The sequence below is a fragment of the Sebastes umbrosus genome, chromosome 1 (assembly GCF_015220745.1).
Source record: "Sebastes umbrosus isolate fSebUmb1 chromosome 1, fSebUmb1.pri, whole genome shotgun sequence".
In the NCBI taxonomy this organism is placed as follows: Eukaryota; Metazoa; Chordata; class Actinopteri; order Perciformes; family Sebastidae; genus Sebastes; species Sebastes umbrosus.
In genome coordinates, this window is record NC_051269.1 from 3,368,183 (window position 1) to 3,381,838 (window position 13,656).

Genomic DNA, 13,656 nt, shown 5'->3' on the forward strand with positions numbered 1-13,656 from the left:
ATGAGGGACTGGTGTATCTGTGTGGGCTGCTGGAACCGTACGTTGCAAGTGTGACACGTCGCAGCGGTGCTCTTACATTGCCGCAGACTGTCTGCATTAGAGATCACTAAGGTCACTAAGGCCAAAACATCCACCTGTTCTCTGGACCCCATGCCCACAGCCTTGGTCAAGGCTTGTTTACCTGCCCTGTGCCCCATTATGGTGAACATCATCAATTCCTCCTTGGCATCTGGTTTGGTACCCTACAGCCTCAAGACGGCTTCAGTCACTCCCATCCTCAAAAAAACAGGTCTGGACCGGGATTACTGCAACAACTACCGACCGATCTCCAACCTTCCTTTCCTGAGCAAAATTCTGGAAAGAGCAGTGGCCGCCCAACTCCATCAACATATGGCCAACTATGAGCTCTATGAAACCTTTCAATCTGGCTTCAGACCACACCACAGCACAGAGACCACCCTCATCAAAATCACGAATGACCTCCTCATCGCTGCAGATTCTGGTCACATCAGCATCCTCATCCTCCTGGACCTCTCAGCCGCCTTCGACACAGTCTCCCACACCATCCTCCTCACCCGCCTATCTGACTACCTTGGCCTCACCGGTTCAGCTCTCTACTGGTTTCAGTCCTACTTCACAAACAGAAAACAGTTTGTCACCATCAGAGACTCCAGTTCCACCCCGGCCCCAGTCAACCATGGTGTACCTCAAGGCTCTGTGATGGGACCCATCCTCTTCACCATCTACATGCTCCCCCCCGGTCAGATCATCCGCCACCACGGTCTCAGCTTTCACTCACATGCTGACGACACACAACTGTATCTTAGCACCAAACCATCCACCCAACTCCCCCCACAGTCACTTGTAAGCTGCCTGCATGCAATAAAAACCTGGATGTCATCTAACTTCTTAAAACTCAACAGCAACAAAACCGAGCTCATGGTTGTGGCTCCGGAAGGTTGGAGATCTACACCTGGACGTTGACGGCTGTTCTTTCTCCCCATCCTCGGAAGTCCGCAACCTGGTTGTCATCCTGGACCCAACACTCTCATTCCAGTCTCACATCATGTTCATCACCAAAACCGCCTTCTTCCACCTAAAAAACATCTCACGTCTCCGGCAATCACTCTCTGACTCTGTGGCAGAAAACCTCATTCACGCTTTCGTCACCTCCCGTTTGGACTACTGCAATGGAGTTCTGTCCGGGGTTCCCAGCAAAGCCCTGGACAGGCTCCAGTATGTGCAAAACTCAGCTGCCAGGGTTCTCACCCGCACCAAGCCCTGGCAGCACATCACCCCCACCCTCATCCACCTCCATTGACTCCCGGTCAAGTCCCGCATCACCTACAAAATCCTCCTCCTCACCTACAAATCCCTCAATGCCCTGGCTCCTCAGTACCTCTCTGACCTCCTCTACCCTTACACACAGCCCCAGAACCTCAGATCCTCAGGCCGGGTCAGCTCTCCATCCCTCACACAAAAATGCGAACTTTTGGGGACAGAGCTTTCAGTGTGACAGCCCCCACCCTCTGGAACTCTCTCCCCATAGAGCTCCGCAACGCACCATCTCTGGACAGCTTCAAAAGACTTCTCAAGACCCACCTCTTCACCAAGGCCTATGGCCTCTAGCTACTGCTATGTTCCATTGTTGTGTTTATTTATGTCTTTGTTAAGCGTCCTTGGGTTTCTTGAAAGGCACTATATAAATCCAAGTTATTGTTATTATTATTATTGCATTGCTATGCGCTATTTTGCAACAGGTACCTACTTGTATGCTGTGGGTGACGCTGAAAGCCTCAGCAAAAACACCGTATGCAGAGCAATTCACAAAGTTGCACGTGCGTTTACAGAACTTATTGATGTATATGTTGTTTTCCCTGGCCACTTGCCCACGCAGAGCATAAAAGAGGGCTTTTATAACATGGCAGGTAGGCATTAACCTATGTGACTACTTGATCTATAAATAACGTATACTCTTGCAGGCCTATAGTAAATGCAGCCTACTCTTTTCATAGGGTTCCCCAGAGTGCTTGGTGCAATCAAATTTACGCAAATTCGCATCAGTGCATGTCTGGATGACAACGAGGCAGATTATGTGAACCGTAAATCCTTCCACAGCCTCAACGTTCAGGTAAGTCTTTCAATGGTAAGTTGGACATTAATGTATGTATATGTATGTGTATATGTGTGTATATATATATATCTATATATATATATGTATGTATATGTGTATATGTGTGTATGTATATATACAGTATATATAGTGCTGCTCGGGGGCAGGGGTTACCCCTGTCTCCCATACCTAATGACCCCCTATCCTGACCCTGATGCAGGACCACAAACTGCATACAACGTGGCCCTCACCAAAACCAGGGTCAGGGTAGAAATGACATTTGGTTTAATTAAAGCACGCTTTGCTTGCCTGCATGGCCTGAGAATGGCTCCCGATCGTGCCTGCAGGATCATCACGGCCTGTGTTGTTCTACACAACATCGCAAGCATCAAAAGGAGAGACCCCTCTGGTACCCGAACAACCCCCTGATGTTGTCGACCCCATCACCCTTGACCACCCTACTGGCAGAGCTGTTAGACAGGCCATCACAGAGCATTTTTTTTCATGAAGTTATAAAACAGGCCTTTTTTCATTGAATTTTGAAGACTTTATTTTTTATCGTCGGTTCTCCCGCTCCTGGAAAAAAGGGAAATACATTTGTTTAATGGTTTCCCCTGCCTGGAAATAAATTGTTACTGAATTACCTTCTTTTCGTGCTCCAAATTCTCCACCTCCAGTTTTGCTTTTTTTATGAGGATCTTTTTGTGTTGTATTTCTAGTTGCTTTATCTCTATATGTAATTCTAGGGTCCTTTTATACAAGGCCCTCACATTGTCTGCTCCAACCTGAAACACAAAGCACATAACATGAGTTGCTTTAACATTTAAGCAGTCCCTTTGCAAGGCTCACTTAAAGGAAGGTGCACATGTTGCATTGATTACAAATATTTTAAAGTAAGGTTAATTCATTACCACTTGTGACCGTCTTGGCCTAGATGTGGAGGCCACAGGCTCCGGGAGAGGAGGATTTCCCTTTTCCTGCTGAATTATCAAAGCAATGGATTCATTTTAAGATAGAGAGCATTTATTAGTCCCATGTGCAGGCCGACACCATTTGCAGGTAATTTAAGATAAATCTATTGAACTTTATTTAAGCCATCTGTGTTGACCACTTAACACAGATGGTGAGTGTCCACACTTGTGTTAAGATGAGCAAACTGAAAACTGCATAAAAGTGGTTACAGAAGACTGAAGTGTACCCCGAAAGCTCTCTCAGAGCACACTGATAGTGTCTCATCATCTAGGGCCTCCACCTGAGGAAATAAAACAAGTAAATTGACTATTTAATCCATGATCAGCAAACACAGATGACATGCCAGCCAGTTTATACCACAGGTTGCTTTTACTGTTACCTCTGTATGAGAGAGTCTGTATGTAGGTGGTGGCAGCAACACCAGCATCTCCCCATCAACTAAATACATGTTAGTATATTATATTTCTGTTTTATTAACAACCCAGTAGTTTTACTTGGTTTCATGTACTTATTGACACATACCCTGTAAAAGCGTGGCCTGTAGGGAGCTGCCACCACCAGGGTCTGAGGAGACACCCCCTTCCACCCCTTCCATTAAGGGACGACCCTCATTATTGCTGAGGGCCAGCTGAGGGCCCCCTCCTGTCTTTCGCATATCCTTTTTTTTCCTGTTGGCTGCAAGCAAAGTCAAAGCATTTCATAGTTGTTTTGGCCATCTTTATCATTCTACAACTGACAGTGATTGAATCACTAAAGCCTCCTACTTGTTGTACTTATGAAGATATGAAAGTAAGCCTGCTTACCGCTTTGAATTATGTTTTTATATTTATTCTTTATTTGCTCCCAAGTCCGTTTCACACCGCCGGGATTACAGCTGAAAGAAAAAAAAGAATCACACTAAAACTGTCATACACACCATGTATAAAACGCCCTCATTAGATATCTAAGCATCACATTCATTTAATGGAATACACTAATGTAATTATATTCAGATGTACTTGTGTCCTAAATGGGCAGTTGTATGATAAGACAAACAATGTTGTCTTATCATACAACTGCTGTGGTCCTGATGCTTTACATCAGTACAGTGATATTATAGTCTGTTAACTTACGCATTCACACAGTCTGTGATTTTTTTGCCAGCTCTCCTTCCTGCATTTGGCAGCTGCAGCTGTGTTACTTTTAGTCTGGATTAAGTGTTTAACTTCTTCGTATTTGTCTAATATTATAGTTTATAGTAGACTTCTCCATGTCTGTGATTGGTCAGATGCTGCAAACACTGCCCCATTTATGTGAACGCACTCATAACGATATTGGAAAACCCTGGGTTGACTTACCGAGTTGATAACCAGCTTCGTAGTACAGTTTAGCGAGATCTCGTTTGTTAGGTTAAGTGAAGCCAGATAACGAGAAGATACCCTGGGTATGTTGAACTCGCTCAGGTAAGTGTTGTGTGAACATGTAAGTGTATAATGTGCTCAGTGAGTTAAGTTTAACTTATGCTGAACGGCTAACCTGCTCCGGAGCAGGGGTCTCATTTATAAAACAGTGCGTAGGATCCATACTAAAAATGTACGTGCGCACAAAAGCCGAAAATGGCGTACGGCAAAAAAAAAATCAGACTTATAAAACTGTGCGTACGCACACCTTCACGCAATGTTCCCTTTATAAATCACACTCCACCTGGAAATGTGCGCACGTGAATCCGCCTCATATTCCGCCCACTACACGCCCACTATCAACCATAAATGGTCAATGCAAAGCACCTCATGAATGTTTCTGCATATAAATGAACCTGCTGATCAATGGGATCTTTACGGTGAATCATGGCAACTGCTGAGAGAAAGAGCAAAAAGAGAAACTTCTGCAACACCGAGATCGAGGTGCTTGTGGGTGAGGTGGAAGTTAGGAAAAACCTATTGTTTGGTAGCCACAGCAGTGGTGTTACTAATAAAAAAAAAGTTAATTGAGTGGCAACATGTTACGGCTGCGGTGAACTCAGTCGGCACAATGGAGAGGACAGTCCCTGAGGTAAAGAAGAAGTGGTCCGATCTAAAGGTGGAGGCGAATAAGAATATCGTGACCAACCGTCAGAGCGTGTCTGCTACCGGTGGGGGCAAGGCCACACCTGTACTTACGCTGCTGGAAGCCCGAATGGCCTCCATACTAGGGGAACCAAGTGTGTCGGGCATAGTATCGGAGAAGGAGGGAGACACAGATATGACCACAGATGAACCAGGTAAAACACGGTTAAATCTTTTATTAAAGTGTTTTGAAAACAATTTTAAACATAAGAAAAACCACAGTGGGCTAATGTGTGGTGTGTTTTAGTCCTCTTAGAGTCGGGAGCGGATGGTGAGGAGGAGGTTCCCGGCGAGGGGGCTGCAGCCGCCGAACGTCCAGCTGTTGCCAGCACCAGTGCGTCCCGCGCACATGGCACGGCTGGAAGTGGCCGCGTCCTGACAGATGCTGTCCTAAAAACACAGAGGGATACGATCAGTGTGATCAATGCAGTTTCTGAGGAGCTCAGAGAAAGAGAGTCGTACTTTCTAATATTGCATCGTTATTAAAACAGCCTTTTGAAAAGTGAACCTTACTTGTTGTCTTTCCTACTAACGCCGCATGACATTCTCACGGGTCCTTACTCCCTGTTGAAACACCTCTTGTCGGGGAGGGGGCTGTGGGTCAGGGACCTCATGCTGGGGAGGTGGGAGGCCCGGGGGAGAGGAAGGCCAACTCTCTGACATATTGTGTAACACAGCACAGCCCTGATAATATGGCAGACTTTTTTCGGGAGGTATAAAAGTCTGCCACCTGAGGCATCCAAACACCGCCATCGGCATTTGAGGAGGCCGATGGCACGCTCCACAGCTGAACGCACACGAGTGTGGACATCATTGTAGCGCACCTCCTCTGCGCTCTGCGGGTTGGGGAATGGGGTGAGGAGCCATCGCCTGAGGGGGTAGCCACTGTCACCTGCAGGTTATAACAGAGAGTAATTACACAACAGGCTTGAATATTTAGAATTTATACAAGACTGTTTATTAACTTACCAATGAGCCAGCCATCACGCACAGCGCCTGCCTGTAGTCTGTTCCCTACACTGCTGTGCGTCAGGATGAATGAGTCATGGGTTGAGCCAGGCCATCGTGCTACCACATTTGTCAGGACCATGTTGGAGTAACATATACTTGGACATTAATGGAATGTATATGCTTGCGATTAACATGCACATATTCATTATCATATGGTGCCCTTATAGCAATATGAGTGCAGTCAATTGCACCGATTACATTTGGAAAACCGGACATTGCTGCAAATTGCCTTTTAATATTGGCCTGTTCTCCCACAGTTTAAGGAAACCTGATGTATCGAGAAGTCAAATTAATAATGCCACCCAAGACGGCAGGCATTATGGCACTCAGGGATGGCTGTGATATCCCAGACCTAAGGATATGAATTAAGAGAACTGTATTATTACCAAAATGGGCTTTAGGCAGTAAGGTAAACATTATATATTGATAATCATATCAAACACATACCTGTCAGCTAATTCCCGCTGGTAACTTCCAGTTGCCAGAAACCCCAGAGTGGTTAGTATCTGGGTGTGTACCGGGATGGCGCAGTTCCGTCTTGTCGGTTGCACTAATGCTGGACCCAGTTCAGCACATAGATCCAAGAGCATTGCTCTAGGGAATCTAAATGGGCTTATTAGCCAGTAATCATCATGGGCCAGCAAATCAGTAGGGTCCCTGAACACTCGTTCCCTCCTAATCCTCCCATTCAGGTAGTCTTCCAGCAGTGCCAGCGCATCCATCTTGCCACATTACGCACGAGTGTCACCGCAGTATTTATACGTTTTCCAGCAATCAAAATAATTGCTCCACACCTTGCCAAATTGATCGTTTCAATTAGTGGTATCCCCCACTGTGGATATCATTTGTAAAGGGAAGTTTGATATGTGAACACATGTGCGTAGAATCCATACTAAGAATGTACGTGCGCACAAAAGCCGAAAATGGCGTGTGCCAAAAAAAAATCAGACTTATAAACCGTGCGTACGCACACCTGCACGCAATGTTCCCTTTATAAATCACAGTCCACCTGGAAATGTGCCCACGTGGATCCGCCTCATATTCCGCCCACTACACGCCCACTTTCAACCATAAATGGTCGATGCAAAGCACCTCATGAATGTTTCTGCATGTGAATGAGCCTGTTGATCAGTGGATCTTTACGGTGAATCACGGCGACTACCGAGAGGAAGACAGAGAAAAGGAGTTTTTCTGACACAGAGATGGAGGAGCTTGTAGGTGAGGAGGACTCTGAACACTCGTTCCCTCCTGATTCTGTCATTCACGTCACGTAGTCCTCACAGTGACGGTATATCCACCAGCACCATGCAGCATGTTTCGAGTCTCACCGCTGTGTTTATATCTTTACAGCAATAAGACTGATCCATTCACTTAAAGCTGCAGTGCGTAGAAATCCGGAAAACGCAAAATCCTGCATCCCCTCGAGCTGCTCTCTCCTCTCTCTCCTCTCTCCGCTCTCCCCTCTCTGTCCGAAGCCCCTCCCCCCACACGAGAACGGGCATATGCATGCGCTTCATACGTGCTCGCTACATCTGAGGAGGCTACCGCAGCGAGCTACACATTACCTTCTAACGACATCAACAGTTACCATGGTAACATCATCTTCTAACGACATCAACAGTTACCATGGTAACATCATCTTCTAACGACATCAACAGTTACCATGGCTGAGTCACAGGTGAGAAAAATACTTTGTCACAGACCACATTTAGCTACCACGGACAACTTTGAACATATGAACGAACAACAGACAGTATTTATGCTTAGTGTAAAATAACGCTGGAGACCGACGTCAACAAAAGCTAAAGTATTGTAAGACTTTGCTGCATTTGAAGTGTTTCGTTTATAGACCGAATAAAAGCAATTGTTTATTTTCTAGACGAAATGACGAGCTAAACTTTAGAAACAACGTAGTCCAATGTTTTATTCAATCTATAGCATAGCTAACTGGCTAACGTTAGCCAACGGCCAGTTGCTTCTTCAAGTTTCAGTAATGCTATCTTTCTAACTTTACTGTTTTGTAGTCTGTATAGATAACTTTACACATCTGAAAATAAATAAAACCATGACCATGTTATTCATAATGGAAATAGTAATTTTACATTTGTTACATATCTATTACTGACAGAGCACCGTCGAGTCAGATCCTGACTATGTCCTGGAGCAGCCAGCTACGAATGGACGAGCAAGAGGGAGCGGAAGAGGGAGAGCTAGTGGACATGGACGTGGACGTGGCAGAGGGTCTGGCCGGGGGAGAGGACAGAGTCAGCTTGAAGACCCTCTGGCTGAAGATGACTTCAGCAGAGTACAACAACTACAAGCTCGACGGATATCAGATGAACAGGTATCTCAAAATATAACATGTCCATACTTTATGTCCACATTATGATCATTATTGTTTATTCATAAATTAAGTAATACTTTTTCCCTGATCTACTGTCTTTCTAGGCCAGAATTCAGTGTTTGAGCCTGCAGCAGTGTTGGGAGCTTCTGGGGAGATGTCTGTTGAGGGATCCCAGCCTCATATTTGATCTAATGGTCAGCGCTCCTCCACCAGGTCCTCCTGGCCAGGACCCCAATCAACCTGAGTGGTGTGTCTGCATGAGGTGCAGGGAAATGCCCACTGACGTGGAAAGAAAGTGCTGTGGCCAGCCACCACAGAACTGCATTTCCCTGCTACGTCATGTGGACCTCTACATCCTCCATGAGTGTCCTTCGCCTGGCCAGGAGGATCTGGAACGACATTAGGGCTCAGCAGGACGTACCCAATCCCGGAGAGGACAACAGACAGTTCCGGTATGCTGCTTACCAGCAGTTTGTTGTGTGGCAGTATGGAGCCTTGGGGCAGGGTAACAGAACTGTAATTCCAAGCTGTTGTGTGTGGAGGATTAGGGACAGATACTCTGACCCACACCACCAATATGTGGGCTTTATCCCACGCAGGCTCTGAAACAAACCCCCCCCCCCCCCCCCCCCCTCCACCCCACCCTGTGTGATGTGATATTTTTGTAGAGTATTTACATTTGACTTATCGTTATTCTTGCCATTTTTTTTTTTTGTAAAAATAAATCCATTGAAGGATGACCACCTGTTCTGCTGTAGACCTAAACAGTAAAAAACAAGTGTTAGATCTTTCATGTTGTCATTAGTCATTAGTTGATACATATAGTCACAATCAGTGGTGGACAGTAAAAAAATAAAAAGGACTTTGATCAAGTCACTGCATTATTTACAATCATCTGTATTTTAGAGATTTTTCAAAAAGGGACCCACTCTCTGCATGATCTTTTACCAAGATTTACTCACTTTTTTCGAGTAACGCTACTCATACAGGTTACTGTATGAGTAACGTTACTGTATGCGTAACGCTACTCACACAGGTTACTGTATCGAGTACTACTGACTGTGATGTGTCGTTATATAGCGGCAATTCTATGGGAATTACCGTCCGTTATTTCTCTTAGTAAACTTATGGGTCTATAAAGCCCTTTGAGATGACAGACTGTGATTCAAGGATCTAGCTACAGTAGATACATAAACATCAACATGGACTTGAATTAGCCGCAGCAAGCCTCGGGCTACGGTTAGCAGAAGGCTAACGTACTTTCAACCTGGCTACTCATCGCCTGCTTTCACGGTAAAGCTACCTACAAACAAATCAGTACAAAACATTGAGATATTACAGGAAAACAAAGTTAATAGCTTACCTGTCCAGGAGAAGAACGGCTAGCTCAGAGTCCAACGTGAGGCCGATGCTGTCCCGGAGATCTCTCCACCGCTGAAAGGCTTCGCCGATATTGACACGCGTTTTATTCCGCTTATTGTCGGACTCTCTTTTGGACTGTCTTTTTGAAAAGTCTGTCTTTCTTTTTTTGGGTTGTTTTGAGGTGTACGCAGTTGCTGCCAATGCTGGAATAGCAAGCTTTTCAGTAGGTTGTTCCGCCATTGACCGAGGCTTTCACTATCTGCAGAGACCAGACGTGAACGCGCATCTCCTTTTGTGGAACAGCCAATAGGAACGCTCTCTCTGAAATGACCTGTGATTGGTCAAAGTCTGCCGTCACGGGCAAGATTTTCTAAAGCCTGTAAACAGAGCCATGAGGAGGAGCAGAGGTGTAGTCTTCTCTCAGATCACTTGAATTACAATATGCTGAAAGGTTATTATGGAATTTTTGCCAAATTATGCCAAAATATTGTTGCCTACTGCCACTTTAAAATGATCAAGACAATCAGTAATATCCCCCACCTGGATATCATTAGAAAAGGGAAGTTTGACAGGTGAACACTCTTTATTTATTTATTTATTTAAGTTGATATGGCGAACTTGTCCTGCATTATGATTAGGACTGATAATGATAATGACTGATGTATCTTCTGTGGTGATGCAGTTGAAGATGTTTGAAGAGAAACTCCGCCGACACTGTCTTAGTTGTATAACAAATTTATTACAATAAGTTCAGTATTGTAAACAAGTAACAAGTTACTTGGAGAGCCTCCAGCCGAATAATGAGAGAACTCTCCCGAACGTATACAGACAGCTCCTTAAATACCGAGCTTGTTCTGGTCAAACCCTTAGTTTCCTCATATGGTTTTAGGAGAGGGGCAAATAAAAATAGAAACACCTCTCTTTTGCCGCCATATGTCTCTTCAACTCTGACCCGGGCCTCCCAGGACCCTGCTGACTTAGCATTTGGTATATCTTTACCATGACCAGTTGTCTCTTCAACTCTGACCCAGCTCTAAATCAGGAAGGCCCAAACAACAACTAACATTCCAATATACTCTCCTAATACAAACCATCTATATAAATATGCTGCATCTAACAGCAGACACCTCATGACAATATGGAGAGTAACGATTGTGTGAGAGCTGTCACTGGCTTCATTTACACTTTGTTAATTTACACAATCCATACTGGTGAAGATGTGCCGGGTGGAGGTGACTGGAGGAGGCAGAGTGGCGCACCGCGGTGGCGCACTGCAGACAGTCTGATAGTTGCATCGGATAACTGTTTTCATTTTGTCTACTTATACTGTATCTGTCCCTATCTAATAAACCATACATACAGACGTGGACAAAATTGTTGGTACCCTTCCGTTAAAGAAAGAAAAACCCACAATGGTCACTGAAATAACTTGAAACTGACAAAAGTAATAATAAATAAAAATTTACTGAAAATTAAATTATGAAAATCAGACATTGCTTTTGAATTTTGGTTCAACAGAATCATTTTAAAAAGCAAACTAATGAAACTGGCCTGGACAAAAATGATGGTACCCCTAGAAAAGATGGAAAATAATTTGACCATAGGGACATATTAAACTAAGGTGTGTCCTGTAAATAGTATCACCGGTATCTTCAAACAGGTAATCAGTCAATCTGCCTATTTAAAGGGTGAAAAGTAGTCACTGTGCTGTTTGGTATCATGGTGTGTACCACACTGAACATGGACCACAGAAAGCTAAGGAGGGAGTTGTCTCAGGAGATTAGAAAGAAAATTATAGACCTTCATGTTAAAGGTAAAGGCTATAAGACCATCTCCAAGCAGCTTGATGTTCCTGTGACTACAGCTGCACATATTATTCAGAAGTTTAAGGTCCATGGGACTGTAGCCAACCTCCCTGGACGTGGGAAAATTGATGACAAATTGAAGAGACGGATAATACGAATGGTAACCAAAGAGCCTAGAACAACTTCCAAAGAGATTAGAGGTGAACTCCAAGGTCAAGGTACATCAGTGTCAGATCGCACCATCCGTCGCTGTTTGCCTCGGAGAGGAGTACACACAAATGATTTTGTCCCATCCAAAAGACCACACCCACTTCTTGCTGCCATGGGGATCACAGGCAAATGGCATTGCTCAACACACAGCTTCACAGCGTACATCAGACACTGCTGCGCAGCAACACTGCCACTTTTCTGGACATACTGCAAAAGAATCCAAAGGCCTCAAAATGAACATTGCCACAATCACGCTGACTAGGAAGCTGGATATTAGCAGGCTGCGCAGCACATTTAAGTCCATCGCAGCCGAGGACTCCTTTCATTTAAAGGTCTCATATTATGCTCATTTCCAGGTTCATAGATGTATTTTAATGTTGCACTAGAACATGTTTACATGCTGCAATGTTCAAAAAAACCTTTATTCTTCTCATACTGTCAGCCTGAATATGTCTGCTCAGAGGCTCTGTTTGACAGACCCTGATTCAGAGCCTGTCTCCTCCCACTCTGCTCTGATTGGTCAGCGTTTCTGTCAATCAAACATCCTCAACACAGCGTCACTCTCTCCCGCTCCCTCGGAGCAGCTCTGGCTCACAGAGAGAGAGAGAGCTACCTGTAGGTCTGCAGGGGAGAGGGAAGCAGCTAGGAAGAGTTTATAAACCAATTTAAAGTTTATAAACCAGAAACTTCACCCAGCGCACGTTACCGGAGGAATCTGATCAGAAATCGGCGACAAATGAACAACATCTGCGGTCCAGATTCAGGTTTTCCTGACGGTTTCTCTCCAGTAAATAATGCTATTTATATCTCTGTTAGTTAGCTCAGTGTTTACCTTCTGCATCAACTCTGTAAACCGTAAACATAGACTCTGTTTTACGTCTGTCTTTACAGGTCCATCTGTGAGAAATGACCGACAGAATCATCCCAGAGGAGAGCAGATAGCTGAGAGCAGATAGTTCTGTTTACAAGGAGATACAGAGCTAACCCGGTAGCATGTAGCTACATGCTACCGGGTTAGCTACATGCCACTGCTATGAGACGGTGTGTAAACACAGCGAACATCAGGGTGGAAAATAGAAGATGTGAAACAGTAGACAGTTCATTATTTCTGGTAAAAGACACCTGATAAACGTATGGAAGTAATCAGAGTAATGGTGTATTAGTTACTGTAGGAGCTGTCTCTGTGTTACCATGACTACAGACCACCGGAGCTTAGTTTACCGGAGCTTAGCTTACCGGAGCTGAAAGACTTTCTCCTGTACCTGGTCAACATAACTGCAACTGTTGTGTTGCTTGCAGTCACTATTTACTACCTGTACTCTCCTACATGCATGACATCAAATATATATAATATATAAATATCACCTGTTTAAACAGTGTAATTACATAAAGCCTTTGTGAAAGAACATGTTATATTTAGATGATGGGAGTACAGGAGCAGACTTTGCTCATATTTACGAGGTGGACTGAGAGTCAGGCTGTGGGCGGGGTCACCTCGTTGGAGGTTCTCTCTGGTTCCACCAGGAAACCCTTACATGGCTTGCAATTCTCTAATGACGTCAAAAGAGAAGGAAAAGCTGCACAGTGATTTTCCACACCCATTTCCGGACAAACGGAGCAGGAGAAAAAGAGAGAGGATGGTCTTTTATGATACCTCGGTGACCTGTAGACACACTGGGGACAGATATTGATGTTTAAAAGACATGGAAAAGTGCATTTTGCATAACAGGTGACCTTTAACTTGGACATAATGAT

General features: G+C 44.6%; 1 pseudogene; it reads left to right on the plus strand.

Moving 5' to 3' along the window:
* The first annotated feature begins 1,738 nt into the window (after positions 1-1,738).
* LOC119485554 lies at positions 1,739-2,719 on the plus strand (annotated as a pseudogene).
* Positions 2,720-13,656: the final 10,937 nt, after the last annotated feature.